This window comes from Falco rusticolus, chromosome W (genome assembly GCF_015220075.1).
Source record: "Falco rusticolus isolate bFalRus1 chromosome W, bFalRus1.pri, whole genome shotgun sequence".
In the NCBI taxonomy this organism is placed as follows: Eukaryota; Metazoa; Chordata; class Aves; order Falconiformes; family Falconidae; genus Falco; species Falco rusticolus.
The window spans coordinates 4,830,988-4,851,197 of record NC_051209.1 but is presented as its reverse complement, the minus strand read 5'-3'; the positions used below and the strand labels follow the sequence as shown (position 1 = coordinate 4,851,197).

The following is a 20,210-nucleotide window of genomic DNA, read 5'->3' as shown; positions in this document are numbered from 1 at the left end:
ACCAGCCAGAGAAAGAAAATAATGTCAGCTGAAATCTTTGTACATTCCTTTCTTAGAGTTTTCTACAAAAAGGCATGCCAGCAGAAATCCATGCCAGCAGAAATCAGCTAAAACTAGCAGAAATCAGCTAAAACTAGGACATAATACTTTTTTTTTTTTTTTTTTTGGGGGGGGGCAGCTCAGTAGCCATCACTGCATGAGCTTTCTCTTTGCTTTTACAACTCTGCATATATCAGCCATGTGATAGGCAGCAACCTAGTATCTCCTTCCATAATGACCACTTTAACAACTTGTCAAAAAGACATCTTAAAATATTTCTAGAGAATGTTGTCTCTTAGCTGTAGTAGGGAGTAAATGCTATACCAGGTGCAAATGTACAGCTCCACATGCAAATGATGTCAGTATGTGATACAGCTCTTAATTTTGCCCTAATGTTTAATAAGTTGAATATGTGCCTGTTTTAACTTATTTTGTTTATGGTATGCTGGTATGTGTTTATATACAGTCACCCATATAACTTGATAGTCTGTAAGTTAACATTTGCTCTGTAATATTTTTTGTAATGAAAATAATCAGCTTTTGCTCACAGTTTATATGTATTCTGTTACAAATCTCTGATAAAAGCTTTAAAAACCTTGGATAAGATAGCTTAAACACAGTGGCACTTGAGATAACAAAGTCTCTCTAAGAAATAACTGCAGTAAATATCATTTTGATGGTGAAAAATGTTGGCTTTTTCATCAGCATTATATTTTTGTTATTGATGCTAAATCTTGCCTTTGACAGCGTGCCCAATAGTGTCTATTTCCTTGTTTGGGAACAACACTGGTTTATCTGAAACTGTTCTCTTTTTTAAATCATATTTGTCTAAACACACATATTCATATTTTTTCAAGCTCACAGAAGCTGAATGCTTATTGCTCTTAACCATCAGCAGAAGAAACTTTCTGTTCATTGGTTTAGCAAGAAAATAAAAAAAATTTCAAAATGGAACAAAGTCCCTTGATCATTCTGCTAGCCCTTTTGTCTACACATATCTCATTATTAATTGAAAACAGCATCCCATCTAAATTTTCCTCTTGAGTAAATGACAATTTTTATGTTCTAGTAAAATCCCTGCTTGTCCTTCAATCCAGAAAAGTCTCAGCATATAAATTAGATGTTATAGCATATGGTAGCATAGCTATCACCCTTTTTTTGGCCTCTGGTCTAACCAGAGACTTGTACAGCAGCATCTCTTTTCATGGGAATATATGACTTACTTCGTCCTAGGACTGCATTTGTCTGTTGCAAAACTGGCATCACACTAAGAGTTCATAACTCTCTTGTGCTAAACAAGTACATCTAAGTATCTCTACTTCTCTGGCATTTCCAGCTGATGACTCTCCATCTGTGTGCTTGACAGCATTATACAGATGTCCAGTAAGAGAAATTATTACTGTGCTTGAAAGAAGTTAATATTTTACAGAACTCAGTGGACCTGCCAATACTAAATGCTGTTCATCTCTAGCAGTCATGTGAAACAGCTTCTGTTTGCTGTGCAAGGAAAATGGCAGAGCTGTGTTTATTACACAATGTGCTATCAGGATGGTGAAAGATGCACAAAGGTTATTCTATCACCATTTTTGATTGGCTCGGCCTTGGCTAGTGGTGAGTCTGTCTTTAAGATGGCTGGCACTGGTTCCATTGGACATAGGGGAAGCTTCCAGCAGCTACTCACAGAAGCCACCCCTGTAGCCCCCCTGCTACTAAAACTTTGCCATGCAAAACCAATACATTCCACCCCTCACCTCTGTGAATCACATATTTAAGAATTATCATTAAAATCCACATTCAGCACACAAGCTTCAAAAACTTCACTCACATCAACAAAAAGAACTCCCCACACCAAAATCAAAATAACATCATCACAACACCAAACAAAACTGGACAATTTGCACACAATCTATCCCTTGTCCCTTCACCATAGTTACAAACACAACAATTCCCCAGGATCATTTTGCTCTTTGCTCCCTAGCTGTGTTTGGTCTATGTTTTTTCCTTTACCTCTCCCAACTACTATCCTTATCTTGAATTCCTTCTGCTCCACAATGAGCACCAAAAAGGAGTGTGGTGGTTTGACCTTGGCTGGATGCCAGGTGCCCACCAAAGCTGCTCTATCACTCCCCTCCTCAACTGGACAGGGGAGATAAAATATAACAAAAAGCTTGTGGGTCGAGATAAGGACAGGGAGAGCACTCAGCAATTACCATCACAGGCAAACCAGACTTGACTTGGGGAAAGTAGTTTAATTTATTACCGTTCAAATCAGAGTATAATAATGAGAAGTAAAAGCAAAACTTAAAAGCACCTTCCCCCCACCCCTCCCTTCTTCCTCGGCTTAACTTTACTCCAGATTTCTCTACCTCATCCCCCCCAAGTGGCGCAGGGGGATGGGAAATGGGGGTTGCAGTCAGTTCATCACATTGTTTCTGCAGTGCCTCCCTTCTCAGGGGGAGGACATCTCACACTTTTCCCCTGCTTCATTGTGGGGTCCCTCCCATGGAAGACAGTCCTCCATGATCTTCTCCAAAATGAGTCCTTCCCATGGACTACAGTTCTTCACGAACTGCTACAGAGAGAGTGGAGAGCCCATGCTAGAACAGACTGTCCTGACAGGACTGCAGCCCATGGAGACAATGGGGAGTAGGGGTAGGTAGAGGAGTTGGGAATGAAGGAGTGAATTTGAGCCTGGAAAAAGAGGTGGAGGCAGGGGAAAGGTATTGCTTTAATTTTATATCCTCGTTTCTCACTACAGAAGCCGATTTTAATTGGCAATGAATTAATTTTCCTGAAGATGAATCTGTTTTGCCCCTGATTGTAATTAGTAAGCAATCTTCCTGTCTTTCTCTCAACCCATGAGCTTTTCCATCCTATTCTCTCTCCCTTTCCTGTTGAGGAATGGGACAGAGGAAGCAGCTGGAGGGGAATGGTGTGTCTGCCTGCGGGCCAAAGTTAACCCACTACATTTGCCAAAAAAGAGAAATATATTTATGAATACATCCTGTAAAATTTGTCAGGCAACAACTGGGATATATATTTTGCTTTTTCAACACATTGATGCAAGTTGATACAGCCCAGAAGAGAGCAACAAGAAGCATCATGCGTGTAGGAAACATGGTCTGTGTCACGTTAAAAAGGGAAGTTTCCTTGAACCTTTTATATTTGATCAGCCGGTCAGTTTCCCAAGAAAGACAAGACCCTTGTGATATGGAGAAATAGTGTGAAATGGGGACAATGGACATCGATTGTGATTGTATATGTCTGCCCAGGAACGTGGGTATGGTGACTAGTCATGGGTGCGATGTCTGGTCACATAGGCACACAGCCTTGAGGAGACGCCTACAGTTTTGAGGAAACGCCTGCCCTTCTTCCTCTAACAAAGGGGAGAGCCTGCCCTTCTTCCTTTAACAAAGGGGCTATTTAAAAAGAATGAGAAAAGGATGAGAGATATTCCAATGCTATCTAGAGGGAAGGAGTGCTAAGTCTCCTTGCTGGAGAAGATCAGATGGTCACAAGAACAGGAATCACCTACAAACCTGCAAGACCACCACATTCCAGGCAAAGGACTGATAAGCTAATTAACATACGAAGCGGGGTTTGGGTAACGAATATGTATAGGCGTTAATTGAATATTCATTTGTTTTATTGTATAAATGTGAGATGGTTCGTCACTTCGAGCATGCACGCTAGTGGAGGAGCGATCCCCCGTGCATCTGCGCGCAATAAACATACCTACTTTATAACTTTCGAGTTATAGAGTCTAATTCCGCAGTCAGTTTGGCGAGCCAGGCAGGAGGATTTCTGCTCGGCTGAGGGACCAGCTGCGGAGCGGACGCTCCTAGGCGCGCCCCGGGAGATTTCCTCGGAGGAGCCTCCTCTTCTCAGCTGTTCACCCGGGAGCAGAAGAGAAACCCCTGGATCCACGGATAAAACGGTATGTTTAGAAACGGGGCGGCTGGTGAGACGCACGGAGATGTCCGGCGCGCAGCGTAGTCCCCAGGAGGAAAGGTACCTTGGGAGGGGGTTTGCTGACCAAGGGGTGGCCGCTAGCGATCTTGAGGGCAGATCGAGCAAACCCGAGGTTACTGCCATTCCTAAAAGCCCGGAGGCCTCGTGACGGAAAGCGGGGGGCGGGACGGAATAAGGCTGAATCTCACAGGAACAAGAGGGACCTCATAGCAAAAGTAAAAGGGAAACTTTTGCATAGGAAAAAAAGGAAAAAAAAAAAAAAGAAAAAAAAAAGGGGGGGAAGCTAAAAACTTCCTTTAGGTTGTCTTAAGAATTGGGGAATTCCTAGAATGTAACAACTGAAATAGCGCTCTGTGTCTTGTTTGTTCTATGTGTTGTCTTGTTACATGTTCAAAACTTGGAGTTATGAAATGTATGTTGAAAAATAATAATATTCTGGTAATTCTAGGCAAATAGTGGAAAACTTAACACTCTGCTTAAGACCGGGAAAAAATTGTTTTTTTGTTTGTTGTTTGTTTTTTGGCAATTGTTCATTGAAATGCATACTTTGTGAACTGTTAGTGTTCTTAAAAGTTGTACATAAGTGCACGGTACCGGATATCATACTGCTTGTGTGACTGAGGGCTGCCCGGAGAGTGTGAATGGTGTGATTGAGATGCGCATTTTGATTTTCCGTGTATAGTTTAATTATTTTGACTGAGTGTGAGTGCAAGAGTGCTTGAGACACGCGTTTCAGTGCAAAACAAGTAAGGAGCTCTATCCGTGTTTCCGACCTTGGGTGGCTAAGGCGGCCAGAGAAAAACAAAGTAATTAAAATTGCGAAATGGGAAATGGAAGGAGTAAGCCCAGTGAAAAATCGCCCTTGGGTTGTATATTAAAACATTGGAGTGATATCGTAGGACATGGTGGCACCGAAAATAGAAGGAAATTGATTAAATATTGTAATCAGTGGTGGCCTTTGTATAAATTGGGGAGCGATGCGAAATGGCCTCAGGAGGGAGGAACGTTAGATTATAACACTCTCCTGCAATTAATGTTGTGTCTGAGAAGAGAAGGAAAATGGGACAAAGTATCCTATGCAGACATGTTCTTCGTCCTCTAGGACAAACCTGGGTGGCAAAAGGACTGTGGATTAGTACCCCCTCGGGATCCTATGCTACTAGCACTAGAAAGAGTGCGGGATTAACATCACCTGATCTTTGATTGTGGCTCTAGAAAAGGATAGGAAAAAAACCCTAAGACCTAAACTATAAAGATGTCCTTGTTGAAATTTTTGTGTTTAAAAGCTCAGGTTGCGGTTCCTTCTGTGGAGCAACCAGAATGAAACACGTTGTAAGATATAAAAACTTGTACTGATGTATGTAAAACCTGAGGCGTGTGTGTGTGTGTGTGTGTGTGGAGAATCAAAGACCTTGTGAAAGTGTTGGGGTGAGTTTGTACAAACCCCTGTACCCCCTCGAAGGCACGACTGAATCATGCTGGGATGCATGGCAGGATGTTTTCTGTTTGCCTGCAAAGGCATGATATGTAATAACAGACTTAAAGCAACAAGTAGCAGATTTGCATTCAGGGTAAGAAAGAGTTAAAACAGAAGTGCTGCTGCAGAGGCAGGCTTGTGTAACCTGCAGAGCAGGAAGAGCATCTCCTGCCCCGAACCCTTCTGCTGGTGAGGAGGAGGAGGTTGCTGTTGCTCAGGATTGAGCAGAAGGACCTGATAATGTCACCCCAATTGCTGCAGCATTTGCAACACAACAGGACCGGTAACGGCCCCTTTAGGGCAAGCAGCGGGTCTGAGGAGAGTAAAGGTGAATCTTTGATGGGGAAATTTAGATGTTTGAAAGTTGGTTGTGAATAGGACTGGATAAAGGTTCGAGTTGTTTGTTACTAGGTAATTGTGATGTAGAAAAGTTGGTGAATATAAAACCAACTTATTTGGTGTTAAACTTCAGTGAAAAGAATTTGTTACAGTTGTGGGAGCTGCTGGCCACCAGGAAAATATCCTGAAACCTTTAAAGTACAAACTAAGAAAACAAATAAGAATGCCAAATTCACCAAAATCTTTGTTGGGAAGAGATTTATTAGAAAATCTAGACGTTTAAAGAAGGGAAATGAAACCAAAAGTTAAGAATGATCGATTAATTAAAATGTTGAGCTTATTCAACAGAAAAGTGGAAGAGAGGACCTCCCTGAAGTAAAAGAAATCTTTAACCAGGTATATCTGGAAGTTAATTCCAGGTAAGGGGAAAAATGCTTTCCCTGTTACAGTAAAATTTATAAACGGGAGGCCTGCCTAGTTTAGGTAAAAAAATATCCCTTGGTCAGCAAGGCTGTGGGGGATATTGCATAAAAACTAAAATAAAATACACTCTGTAGTAGTTCTACTAATGTAAATCTGTGTTTTACCATGACAGTGACTTGTTATGGGATGTGCAGATGAAACTCTGCATTGACAACAAAGTACAAGGAATAAGGTTGGTGAAGTGCCTCCTACCACAATCAAGGGCAAGACTGGGTTGGCCTCGGTGTTTGCCACCAAGAAGGATCTTGAGCTCTGCTGCTGGCTGCAACCCAGTAGGCATTGAGCGGTGGGAACATATGCCATGCCAGACCTTGATGTGAGGAATGGCCCCCTCTGTTATAAGAGGGTCATCCAGGAAGGAAGAACATAAGGTGGCCCACTGAAGCACTGATTTGGAAATTGGAAACCGCCTGGCCGACCATGAAGCCATACAAGTAGCAGAGGAGGTAGGAAAGGAGGAATTATCCTTAATACCAGATGGTAAAATCCAAACTGTAAGTACAGATCAGGAGCCAAATTATTCTAAAGAAAACTTAAAGGTAATTCAGGACATGAATGATAAAATAAATAAGTGGACTTATTTGAGGGATGGTCGTATAGTGGTACCATCCAATTTAATATGGACCACAGCCGTAATAGAACATAATAAGATGCATTGAAGAGCTGATAATTTATATAAAAGTCTAAATCAGAAATTGATAGGGCAGAACTTGTATACTGTAATAAAACAGGTGACTTAGCAATGTGAAATGTGTTTGAAAATTAGCCAGGGCAACAGTGGCAAGCTGATTTTGCCAGACTTCCAAGAATTGGGGGGTACCGATATTTATTAAATGGATGGACACCCCAACGTATCATACAGTATTATGGACCTGCAACTTGGAATCCTAATGAACTCATTAACGGTGCTCGAGAACCTATCTACAATCTGAATCGTATCATTCGTCTACAGGCTGTCTTGGAAATTATTACTAATCAAACAGCTAAAGCTTTTGATGTGAAATGCAATTTATCAACACAGGATGGTTCTCGATTACCTGCTAGCCGAAGAAGGAAGTGTTTGTGGTAAAGTAAATGTTTCCAATAGGTTAAACGTTTTGAGAACGCTCACCTTGCAGAATGTTCAGAGGGGGAAATGTACACTCTGGACCCTTCTTCCCTGGCAGGTGACGTGGTGGTCTGGTGGTAAGAAAACATTACATTGAAAACAGGGACCTGTCATTTGGCCATAGTGCCATAAATGTTACCATTGGCAGACTTACCGGAGTAGTAAGCTCGGGAAATGGGTTTGGGACTTCATCTGGGCACGCAGTAGCCATTGTTTATCACACGAATGATCCACGTATATGGAGGCTCTGTATAGACTCAACAGTGTGACCTTTGCCTCCAGACTAATCCAAAGAATACTCCCAAACTAGAAATGGGCCAGATTGGAAAGGGAAATGGGCCTGGATAACAATGGCAGGTTGATTTCACAGAACTTCCAAGAAAAGGGGGGTATCGATATTTGCTGGTATTAACTGATACCTTTTCAGGTTGGCCAGAAGCATTCCCAACCAGAACTGCCAAGGCTCGGGAGGTAACTAAAATACTAATACAAGAAATAATACCGCGTTTTGGGGTTCCAGCAACCATATCCTCTGACAGAGGACCACACTTTGTTTCAAAGACAGTGCAACAAACCAGCCACCATTTAGGTATAGATTGGCAACTTCACACCCCATATCGCCCTCAGTCGAGTGGCCAAGTGGAGAAAATGAACCACTTAATCAAACAGCAAATTGTAAAGTTGGGACAAGAAGCAAACTTGCCATGGCCTCAGTCTCTCCCCTTAGCCCTTTTGCGTATACGGACAAGACCGAGGGTGAGAGAAGGACTGAGCCCTTTTGAAATTCTGTATGGACGCCCCTATGGAATACAAAAGGGGACATCAATACAAATTGGGGACGAAATTATGGCTTCCTATATGGTGGCATTGAGCAAGCAGCTCAATAAAATTGGAAAACATGTAATTGGGACCCGAGGAAGGGGTCTGGATGGGCCTGTACATGATATTCAACCTGGAGATTATGTATATGTAAAGTCTCTTGCAGAAAAAACCTTGAAACCACAGTGGGAAGGACCATACCAAGTACTCCTCACCTCCTTCACAGCAATCAAAATTAAAGAACAGAATGCCTGGATTCATCATACCCGTGTGAAGAAGTCACCACAAAAGCTTTGGACATCAGAAATTCAAGGGCCGTTAAAGCTCAAGCTAAAAAGATAGGATGTGGGTTAAATTTAACATGATTCTGATAATTTCACAGGTGATAGACACAGCGGCCTGGCGAGAGAACTGGTATGTACAGGCGATTCAAAACATCACCAAAATTTTAAATAAAACAGATTGTTGGATCTGTACCCAAATGCCAAGGTATTCTGGTTATGAGATACCGTTAATAGGCATCCCACTGCTAGTTTCCCTGACGAACCGCTGAGACGGCTCCTTTTGGGGAAATACAATCTGGAGCACAGACCCTCAGGTTAAGTGGGGACGGGAATTAAAAATAACTGTTGAAGAGACCAGCACATTAGGGGATAACTGCCTGGTAAGTTCGGGAAAAGGGCTGTTTATGGGAGAACACCCAAATTGTAACAGAAGTCGTACATTAAATATGACAGGTAGAGATTTGGAATTTTTGAAATTGAACTATACCGGTCTCCCGACCCCACAAGGGACAGGGTGGTATTGGTTGTGTGGCACAACGGCTCATAAAGTCTTGCCCATAGGATGGCGAGGAGCATGCACTCTGGGAGGTCTGGTCCTCAATATTACTATCATTGACGGGTTAACGCGACCCCCCATAAGAAAAAAACAAAACGTTGTAAATAATCTCCTCATAAACAGACCAACGAGTTTCCACAGTTTTGCATGATGGTTCATTCCGTTTTTAGGGGTTAGTGAGTTGGAAAAGGCAATAATAAACATCTCAGCTGTAATAGAAACCGTGGAAAATAGGACAGTTGATGCCCTCCTGGCACTCCAGGAGGAAGTTACTGACTTATCGAAAATAGTATCACAGAATCGTATGGCCTTAGATTTGCTATTAGCCTTCCAAGGAGGGGTATGCACTGTGATCAATGTAGATTGTTGCATGTATGCAGATCAGAGCAGGCGAATCACCAAGGACCTCCAAGAAATTAGGAAACAAGTAAATATTCTACATAAAGTGACACAAGACAACACTTCTTGGGGCTTTTCTGAATTATGGGAGAAATTGACATCCTGGTTGCCCAATCTAACACGGTTAAAACAATTATTTGTAATGATCATTGTAATTGTCTTTCTGTTTCTAATTATTAGTATAGCTATCCGTTGTGGATTTTGGTGCCTTAAGGGAACTGGAAATTCCTATAGCGAATGGAAGAGAAATCAACTGCGACAAAAATTAGAATCTAATCAATAATTCGAGTCTGAGTAAAAGAATTTACTAATTTCTTTGAAAAGGGGGGACTGAGGGGGGGGGGGGTTAAGAGATAGGGTAAAATTTAACGACTATGATAGTCTGCTAGTCTGCTTAGCTGTTTAGGGTAAAGTTTAAACGACTATGATAGTCTGCTTAGCTGTTTGCCAAATTTTACATGGTTTGCTTGGGTGCTGTGATAAGGTATACGGGAGTAAAGGGCTTCATGACCATATAAGTAAGTCCAGCTTTATGACCATATAAGTCCAAAGAACAATTACAACCTTGCAAGAACAAGCCAAAGCCGGTTCTGCGGTTTGGACAAAGAGCAGGACGTTACTGAGCCTGCGCCAGGTGTGGGGGCAACTAGCGGAAGACTCGCCTGCCTTCATCCTCAGGACCCCCGACGACCACCACCAGGGGACACTGCACAAACTCAGTGGAGAGAAAAATATGGAAATGACTCGCAGAACTAATTTTAATACAAAGCGGGGATAGGTAATGCATATGTATAGGCGTATTGCAACATATTATGAATATGTAATGAGTTGCCCTATAAAAATAGAGCAAGTTTTCGAGTCGGGCGCGCACGGTTTTTGGCGGGACTACCCCCCATGCTGCCCAGCGCTGAATAAACATACCTACTTTACAATCTTACAGATTGTGGAGTCTGCTTTCCGCACATCAACTGTACTCGTTAAGATTCGATGATGCCATAAGGCTAAGGCCTTTTATCACAGATTGGTTCTGAACTAAAAGGTGTGTGCACATGTAGATATGCACATTTGTGTTATTTTCCTTAATTGGCTACAAAATAATATAATTAGGTTGGGGATTAGATCTTGGGAATTTGTCTATTATACTTCTGTTTGTTAAGGAACGTGCATAACACACAGCACCCATGTAGGCTTGGCTTGTGGCATAGTTGTCAAATTTAGCATAGACATTCAGACAGATAAGCAACGTACTCTTCTTGTGTGTATCACCTACAAGCCATTATGGCTTAGTGTGTAAATCTGTATGTAACTATTGAAAAATCCACTTATGAATGTATATAGCTTAGAACTAATTTTTCCCCTTTGTTAATTCTTTGATATCAATGAGGTATTCTTCAGAAAATGTATGGACTGGTTGGTTGCATAAGGGCAGTTGTTATTTGGACAGAAAATTGTTAATGGTCAGGGATTTTCCACTAAAATATTTGCAAATATTCCTAGTCAAACATCAGTTTGGTTTCTTTTTGGGTTTTGAGCTTGCATTAGTCCATGTTCAGAACTTTAAAATTACCTTTGAATTTTTTAAACTTTTTATATCACTGGAACAGAAAGAGCATCTAAATTAAAGCTTCAAGCTAACTTTATTTTTCAAGTATTTCTGGAATTATACTTCTGAACTGAGATTTTATAAGTTGGCTGTGTATCTTCCTGTGTTAAAACGCTGTTATTGAAAATGGTCAACCAAGCCTATGTCGCCCAAAATAAAAACGGGGGAATTGTGGATAACTGGCTAGCTGAAAAGGGTCACATAGACATAGTCCAGCTGGCTGGACAAAAATGCACATCGCTCTCAGCTTATCTGAAGTAAAGCAAAGATACACTGTCTTTGGCTGTTCTTGTTACACAATAACAGGAAGATTTTGGTGGGAAAAGAATGTTGCAGGTGGGAACAGATAACTACAGAAGAGAAACTAGGGGCGGGCTTGGTATTTAGGCAACTAACCAATAATGAGCTTAACTTTTGTAACATGTATGAGCTAATTATAAGAAGGCATAAAAGGTGACTGTAAGGTACAATAAACAAAGTCTGCTGATCACTCATATTGAGTGACTGTGTCTTCCCTCCGTCGCAACAATTTCTAAGTTGCAGAGATAGCGCATGGCCTGGCACTCCCTCCCATGCGAAAGGAGGACCATGTAGCATTGGAAGGTTAACCTTGTTAACACTCGATACATCCATGATTATATCTCATAAGTTATGCCACCACAAGTGCACTATAAATGCCTTTCAAACTGTTTGTTAAGATAATATGGAATTTTGGAGCCCTAGTGAAATTATAGCAGCATCTATATTGGCTCCAGGAGTAGGAACAGTGCAAGCGCTAACCACCTTGAATAAGCTTGGCTGCTGGCTTGCAAAACAAACTAATGCAACTTCATTAGCCTTGAGTGGACTATTTCTAGACGTTGATTCAATAAGGCATGCTATGCTGAGGAATAGAGCTGCAATAGATTTTTATATTATTAGTGCAAGGTCATGGTTGTCAGGATTTGGATGGGCTTTGTTGTATGAATCTGTCTGATCATTCGGAATCTATTAACAAAAGTATTGAAAACTTGCAAGGAGGAGCACAGAAACTACAGCAAAGTGATGGTTTTAACATTTTTTGAAATCTTTTTAGTAGATTAGGTTTAACTGCATGGATAAAAAGCTTATTACAAATAGGTGTAGGATGTTTGTTCATTCTTGTATGTATTCTGATCTGTATTCCATGTGTGTTGAAATGTGTGCAAACTCTAATAGCTAGAGCATTGAAGCAAGCCTTTTTTATATATAAAGAAGGGGGACGTGGGTATTTCTCAAGCCAGCTTGACAGCATCAGCGTGCCAAAACCAGCCTTGGGAGAGAGACATAGTTATGCTCATTTGAAGGAAGCCATGGTCGCAAGAAGAGAAACTTTAAGATACGGAGTTGTCTGCAGAGCTTGTGGCCTTGTAGATAAAGGGAGTTTCTAAGTTGCTGTGTCTGCAATAGAAAAAAGAGCTAGAGTGGAAAATTACTGAGCATAGTTACAGGCTGATACATCAGCCCCCTGTAAAGGTATAAAAGGCTTGCTTGATTTTAATAAAGTGTCTTTGAAGTGTCCTCAAGTGTCTTTGAGTCTTCAGTCCACTCTCGGAGTCCGTGCATCAATACGCCACAGCATGGTGCTTGGTTGCTGGCTGGGGTTGAACCACAACAGTCCTTTTTGGTGCCCAACGTAGGGCACGAAGGGTTGAGATAATGACAGGTCTAATCAGACTGTGTTAGATTAAATTGTTTGCAGTATTCATTGTATTAAATTAATAATAATTGGCTACAATGCTGGCTTCTCTGCTTTCAAATTTGCTGCCCAAGATCCCAGGGTTTCATTGTTTTGTTTACTTTACTTACAGTATATGTTCCCGGTTGTGTTGTTTGTTTACATTGGGACCTGGGCTAAAGTTATTATAGTGTTGTACTATATAGAACTAGTCTATAATATGATGGACTCGTTGGTTATGAAACTAATCTGGTCTGTGTACTCAGTGTTGTCGCCTCTGTGTGTCTGGTGGCCCCTGCGGGGGAATGTCAACAGCTGTACCTTTGGCTTTGCTTTCCCAGAGAGTCAGCCTGTGGGTGAGGTCTACATCTTCCCTTTCTCCTCAGGGCTAATTAATGAAACATTTAGGATTTTAGGAGACTCTGAGTATCTTTGGTCCGCTGGAAGCTCCATAGTGTCAGTCCTGAACCTAGTGATAGGAATACTGAATGCGGTTTTCATGTCCTGAATCTGGTGGAATTCTAAGCGACAAACTGTAACTACTGCTCTAGCCCCTGCAGCAGCTGCTGCAGCCTCTCCAGATGCCGCTCCACCCTCTGCGGCCGCTCCAGCCCCTGTGGCAGGTGCTGTGGCTGCTCCAGCCCCTGCTCCAGCCCCTGCTCCAGTCGCTGCAGCCGCTCCAGCTGCTCCAGCCCCCGCAGCTGGCGCTGCAGCTACTCTAGCCCCTGTAGCTACTCTAGCCCCTGTAACAGGCATTCCAGCTACTTTGGTCCCTGAAACGAGTGATGCAGAAGACCGACTGCTGTCGGTGTTAGTGGCCCCTGTAGATAAAAAGAAATGGAAACGGAAAGCAGCTCGTTTGGTAAAGGAGGATGAAGGAGCAGGCCCATCACGTGAACAAGATGAAGAAAGCGAACAAAAGGTAACCTCTCCAATCCCTATCTCTGAGTGAACTGAGGATTACGTGGAAAGATTATGCCTGTCAACCAGGTGAACACGTTATCACCTGGTTGCTTCGATGCTGGCATAATGGGGCTCATAGTATAGAGTTGAAGGGTAGGGAAGCCAAGCAGCTGGGATCACTTGCTAGAGAAAGGGGCATTGATACGGCAATTGGAAAAGGAGCACAAATCATCAGCCTCTGGAAGCAACTCCTGTCAAGCGTGAAGGAAAGGTATCCCTTCAAGGAGGATACTGCATGTCGCCCAACCAAGTGGACCGCAATAGAGAAAGGTATTCAGTACTTGAGGAAATTAGCTGTGAAAGAGATGATCTATTATAACCTGAATGATCCACAGTCACCCATAGATCCTGATGAAGTCCCATGCACACGACCCACGTGGCGGAAATTGGTACAGACCGCACCATCAGCATATGCCAACTCATTGCCAATAATGGGTTGGTCAGACACTGCACCACCAACAGTGGATGAAGTGATTCATCAGCTTCAAGACTATGAAGATAGTGTCTCTACCTCCCTCATCTCTGCTGTAGAGAAACTGGTCCAGCAACTTGATGAGGATATATCCTACTCTCCACCTGTATGGACCCGCATTTCAGCTATCAACCATAGACGCCCTTCTGTTTGGGAGGGAGAATATAGGAGATACACACCATGGGGCACTCTGTGGTTTTATCTGTGAGACCACGGAGAGGACATAAGGAGGTGGGATAGAAAACCTACCTCAGTTCTGGAGGTACGAGTGCATGAACTACAAGGAAAAACAATCACAAATAAAGAGTCTTCCAGGAAGGTTGCTGCTCCACTCTCCAGAGGGCAGTTTTCCCAGACAGAGTGATAGGATTGACATTGCTCTTGATCCTGTGAAAAGGAATTCTAACCCATTCTGGAAAGACATACGTGAGCAGAACTACTCTACACTACATCTGCTTCACACCACTTGCTGTCCTGGTGGGGAGCCCCTAGACCAGGATTAGAGAGACCCTGCCTCCAGCCAGGTGGAGGCCAGGGATAATCGGGTTTATTGGACTGTGTGGATCCGATGGCCTGGCACATGGGACCCACAGGAATATAAAGCTCTAGTAGATACAGGTGTACAGTGTACTTTAATGCCATCAAGCTATGAAGGAGCAGGACCCATTTGTACTTCTGGAGTGATGACGAGCGAGGGGAAGCAAGCAGCCGACTCAATATGAGTGATAAAGCAAGCTTCAATTTATTACGGCGCGATTATGTCTTATATACAGTTCCAGTTAATTATGCCTACTAGTCATCTGCTGATTGGCTAAGCTCTAAAGGGTTACATTTTCATACGTCCTCCTACTTGCGGTTTCTGCGGATAGCTAGCTACATAATTTTTTTTCTCTCTTGTCTACGCGAATTCCTCAAAGTTATTTACAACATTAGGCACAAGGTCAGTGTTTTTCTCAGCTTCCTTATCAGCATGCCTCAGCATAGCTGCAAGGCCTGCTTCAGCTAACTTACGCTAACTTTGTTTCACAAAGATCTTTAAGGGAGTCATGGCCATGATCACACAGCCATTCTGCAACAGAGTGACAGGGGGATTGCAGCAGCTAAGTGTATTGGAAGCTGAAATAAGCTTGACTGGGAATGAGTGGCAAAACATCTAATTGTGACTGGCCCAGAAGCTCCATGAATCCTTGGCATAGACTACCTCAGGAGAGGGTATTTCAAGGATATGAAAGGGTATCGGTGGACTTTTGGTATAGCTGCCCTGGAAACAGAGGAAATTAAGCAGCTGTCTACTTTGCCTGGTCTTTCATAAGACCCATCTGTGGTGGGGTTACTGAAAGTGGAGGAACAGCAGGTGCCTATTGCTACTACCATGGTGCACCGGCAGCAAAAGTGCACCAACCGAGACTCCCTGATTCCCATCCAGGAGCTGATTCATCAACTAGAGAGCCAAGGAGTGATCAGCAGAACACATTCACCATTTAATAGCCCCATATGGCCAGTGCAAACGTCTAATGGAGAATGGAGACTAACAGTGGACTATCGTGGCCTGAATGAAGTCACGCCACCATTGAGTTCTGCCGTAGCAGACATGCTAGAACTTCAATATGAACTGGAATCAAAGGCAGCCGGTATGCCACTATTGATATTGCAAATGCGTTTTTCTCAATCCCTTTGGCTGCAGAGTGCAGGCCACAGTTTCCCTTCACTTGGAGGGGTGTCCATTACACCTGGAATCGACTGCCCCAGGGGTGGAAACACAGCCCTACCATCTGCCACGGACTGATCCAGGCTGTGCTGTAACATGGTGAAGCTCCAGAACACCTGTAATACATTGATGACATCATCGTATGAAGCAATACAGCAGAAGAAGTTTTCGAGAAAGGGGAGAAAAGTATCCAAACCCTTCTGAAATCCAGTTTTGCCATAAAACAGAGTAAAGTCAAGGGACCTGCACAGCAGATCCAGTTTTTGGGAATAAAATGGCAAGATGGACATTGTGAAATCCCAATAGATGTGATCAACAAAATAACAGCAATGTCTCCACCAACTAATAAGAAAGAAACTCAGGCTTTCTTAGGTGTCATTGGTTTTTGGAGAATGCGCATTCCAAACTACAGTCTGATTGTAGCCCTCTTTATCATGTGACCCAAAAGAAGAATGATTTTAAATGGGGTCCTGAGCAACGACAAGCCTTTGAACAAATTAAACGGGAGATAGTTCAAGCAGTAGGTCTTGGGCCGGTTTGGACTGGGCAAGATGTAAAGAATGTGCTCCACACTGCAGCCAGGGAGAATGGCCCTACCTGGAGCCTCTGGCAGAAAACACCAGGGGAAACTCAAGGACGACCTTTGGGCTTTTGGAGTCGAGGATATAAAGGATCCGAGGCTCACTATACTCCAACTGAAAAAGACATATTGGCAGCTTATGAACGGGTTCGAGCTGCTTCAGAAGTGATTGGTACTGAAGCACAGCTCCTCTTGGCACCCCAGTTACCAGTGCTAGGCTGGATGTTTAAAGGGAGGGTTTCTTCTACATATCATGCAACTGATGCTACATGGAGTAAGTGAATCGCGTTGATTACACAATGAGCTTGGATAGGAAATCCCAATCGTCCAGGAATTTTGGAAATTATTATGGACTGGCCAGAAGGTGAAGATTTCAGAATGTCACCAGAGTAAGAGGTGGCACGTGCTGAAGAAGCCCCTTTGTTTAATGAACTGCCAGAACATGAGAAGCAATATGCCTTGTTTTCTGATGGGTCCTGCTGTACTGTAGGAAAGCATCGTAGGTAGAAAGCAGCTGTATGGAGTCCCCTATGACATGTTGCAGAAACTACTGAAGGAGAAGGTGAATTGAGCCAGTTTGCAGAAGTGAAAGCTATCCAGCTGGCTTGAGATATTGCTGAATGAGAAAGGTGGCCGATACTTTACCTCTATTCTGACTCATGGATGGAGGCAAACGCCCGGTGGGGGTGGTTACAGCAATGGAAGCAAAGTAATTGGCAATGCAGAAGTAAACCCATCTGGGCTGCTGCATTATGGCAAGATATCGCTGGTCAGGTGGAGAACCTAGTTGTAAAGGTATGTCATGTAGATGCTCATGTACCCAAGAGTCGGGCCACAGAGGAACATTTAAACAACCAGCAGGTAGATCAAGCAGCTGAGATTGAAGTGGCTCAGGTAGATCTGGATTGGCAACATAAAGGTGAATTATTTATAGCTCAGTGAGCCCGTGACACGTCAGGTCATCAAGGACGACATGCAACGTATAGATGGGCCTGAGATCAAGGGGTGGACTTGACCATGGACAGTATCACACAGGTCATTCTTGAATGTGAAAGGTCCTACAATTAAGCAAGCCAAACCATCAAAGCCTCTGTGGTATGGAGGACGATGGCTGAAATATAAATAGGGTGAGGCTTGGCAAATTTACTATATCACACTCCCACAGACCCGCCAAGGCAAGCGCCATGTGCTTACAATGGTGGAAGCAACCACCGGATGGCTGGAAACATACCCTGTGCCCCATGCCACGTCCCAGAAACACTCTCCTGGGCCTTGAAAAGCAAGTCTTATGGCCACATGGCACCCCAGAAAGAATTGAATTGGACAACGGTACTCATTTCCAAAAAAACCTCATAAGACACCTGGGCCAAAGACCATTGTATTGAGTGGGTATATCACATTCCTTATCATACACCAGCCTCTGGGAAAACTGAACAATATAACGGACTTTTAAAGACTACACTGAAAGCAATGGGTGGTGGAACTTTCTAACATTGGTATAAACATCTAGAAAAGACTACCTGGTTGGTCCATACAAGAGGATCTGTTACCCGAGCTGGTCCTGCCCAGTCAAAGCTTTTGCGTACTGTAGAGGGGGATTCCTGTAGTGCACCCTAAAAATATGCTTGAGAAAACATTCTGGGTCATTCCTGCCTCAGGCAAAGTCAAACCCATTTGTGGGATTGTTTTTGCTCAAGGGCCTGGGAGCACTTGGTGGGTAATGTGGGAGGATGTGAAAATTCGATATGTGCCTCAAGGGGATTTGATTTTGAGTGAAAACAGCCAATAAATTGAGTGATGTTAATTGCTACGTAATACTGTATATTGTCACTGGTAGCAGCAGTAGTATTCGAACCCATACCCCCAAAGAGACTGGATATGTATTAGTACACTGGGTATATTGTGGCATCCATCTCTACCAGTTTGAATTTGAAGATTTGAACCTTATTTCTCTTCAACTGCCACACCAACGAAGAATGACTTTGGTGAAACCAGATCAGTGCAGCTGTAATAGGATCAGAACCGGCTTCAAAATCCAACAATCCAACGCCTTGTACCATCTTCCCTGCCTAGAAAGACTGTTATAACAGATGGAGCCCAACATCATGGACTAAATGAACTCAATGGATTTTAGAGGGATGGTCCATAGACAAAGGGAATGATATCTGTTTATTTATGTTAAAGGACAGGAGAGGTGATGATGTATTGGAGAACATAACATGACGTAAATGGTATGGAATAAGGGATGGATACTGTCCTGGTTTCAGCTGGGATGGAGTTAATTTTCTTCTTAGTAGCTAGTACAGTGCTGTGTTTTGGCTTTGATGTGAGAACAATTTTGATAACACACTGATGTTTTTAGTTGTTGCTGGGTATTATTTATACTAAGTCAATGACTTTTCAGTTTCCTAGGCATTGCCAGCAAGAAGGCTGGAGGGTCACAAGAAATTGGGAGGGGACGCAGCCAGGTTATTTGATCCAAACTAGACAAAGAGGTATTCCATACTATGGGATGTCATGCTCAATATATAAACTTGGGGGTTTGGCTAGGGCCTGCTGATCGATCATTGCTTGGGGACTGGGTGGGCATCGGTCAGCAGGTGGTGAACAGTTGTATTGTGCATTACTTGTTTTCTTTCTCCCTTTCCCCTTGGATTTTATTCTGGCCTTTACACCCCACCCCTCCACCCCACCCCACCCTTTTCATTATAACTGTTATTGTTGTTGTTGTTATTATTATTATTTCATTTTTATACTATTTCAGTTATAAATTGTTCTTATCTTAACCTTCGAGTTTTACATTCCTTTCCAATTCTCCTCCCCATCCCTCTGGGTGAGAGGGGAGTGAGTAAGCAGGGTGGTACTTAGTTACCAGCTGGGGTTAAACCACAACAACAACCTATGTTATAAATAAAGGTACAGGTGAATCATTCATTTTCCTAAAATTAACTCAGCACAGGTTGAATCTTCAAGTCTTTAATCAGTTCTCAGACAACAAGATACATGTAAATGGCACTTTCCTTGAATAAGAATCAACTGTAGGCACTGACTACAGAACAGCAGCATTCAGCACTTCCTTTGTGGTGTGTTGTGAGTTAAAACAAGAGCTAATTAATCGCTTCCATTGCTATTTCCAAATACTTTTAAAAAAGAATATTATTACTTGTTTCTAAAATGAGAGGACAGCTTTCTCAGACAGAAACATAATTCAAGATGCTAAGAAACTAGCAAATATGTTGCTGACTTTTTGCTGCACTGGACATAAACTGTAATATGAACATAAAGTGTAATATAGTAGAAATGCAGCATGATAATTAGTGCTTGTTCCATTTCATCTATTAGAGATAATAGCAAATACAACATCCTCATTTCCTCATTGCTGATGACAGCATTGCCAGACTCTTTGACTGTAATTTTTTTTTTCTCTATGTGCTGCAGAGGGAGCTTTGAACAAAGCTCAAAACAGGTCCTCAAAACTTTTTTTGACAAAATAATTCTAAATCAAGGTATTGATACATCAGGCAATTGTGATAACAGAATCCAGTATTTCCCTTCCAACCTTTGAGTATTTAAATACATTATTAACAAAATCTGTTTAAAACAAGAAATGAATGTAAGCCAGCAAAATGATGAAGCTACTCATTCAAAATGCCTTCACCTCTTAAAAAAATTATCCTATTTGTTATCTAACATTGCTTCAGAAATAGCATAT

General features: G+C 42.5%; 2 long non-coding RNA genes across 2 annotated transcripts in view; one reads left to right on the top strand and one right to left on the bottom strand.

Annotated features, from left to right (window-relative positions):
- The window catches only part of LOC119140875, a 259,111-nt gene that overhangs the window by 223,308 nt on the left and 15,593 nt on the right, over nucleotides 1–20,210 (top strand). The window lies entirely within an intron of this gene.
- On the bottom strand, nucleotides 5,734–10,446 carry LOC119140874. The gene is made up of 3 exons (XR_005101762.1): nucleotides 10,348–10,446; nucleotides 7,963–7,966; nucleotides 5,734–5,743 (listed from the first exon to the last, which is right to left on the bottom strand). It is a non-coding gene; the product is annotated as an uncharacterized LOC119140874 (long non-coding RNA).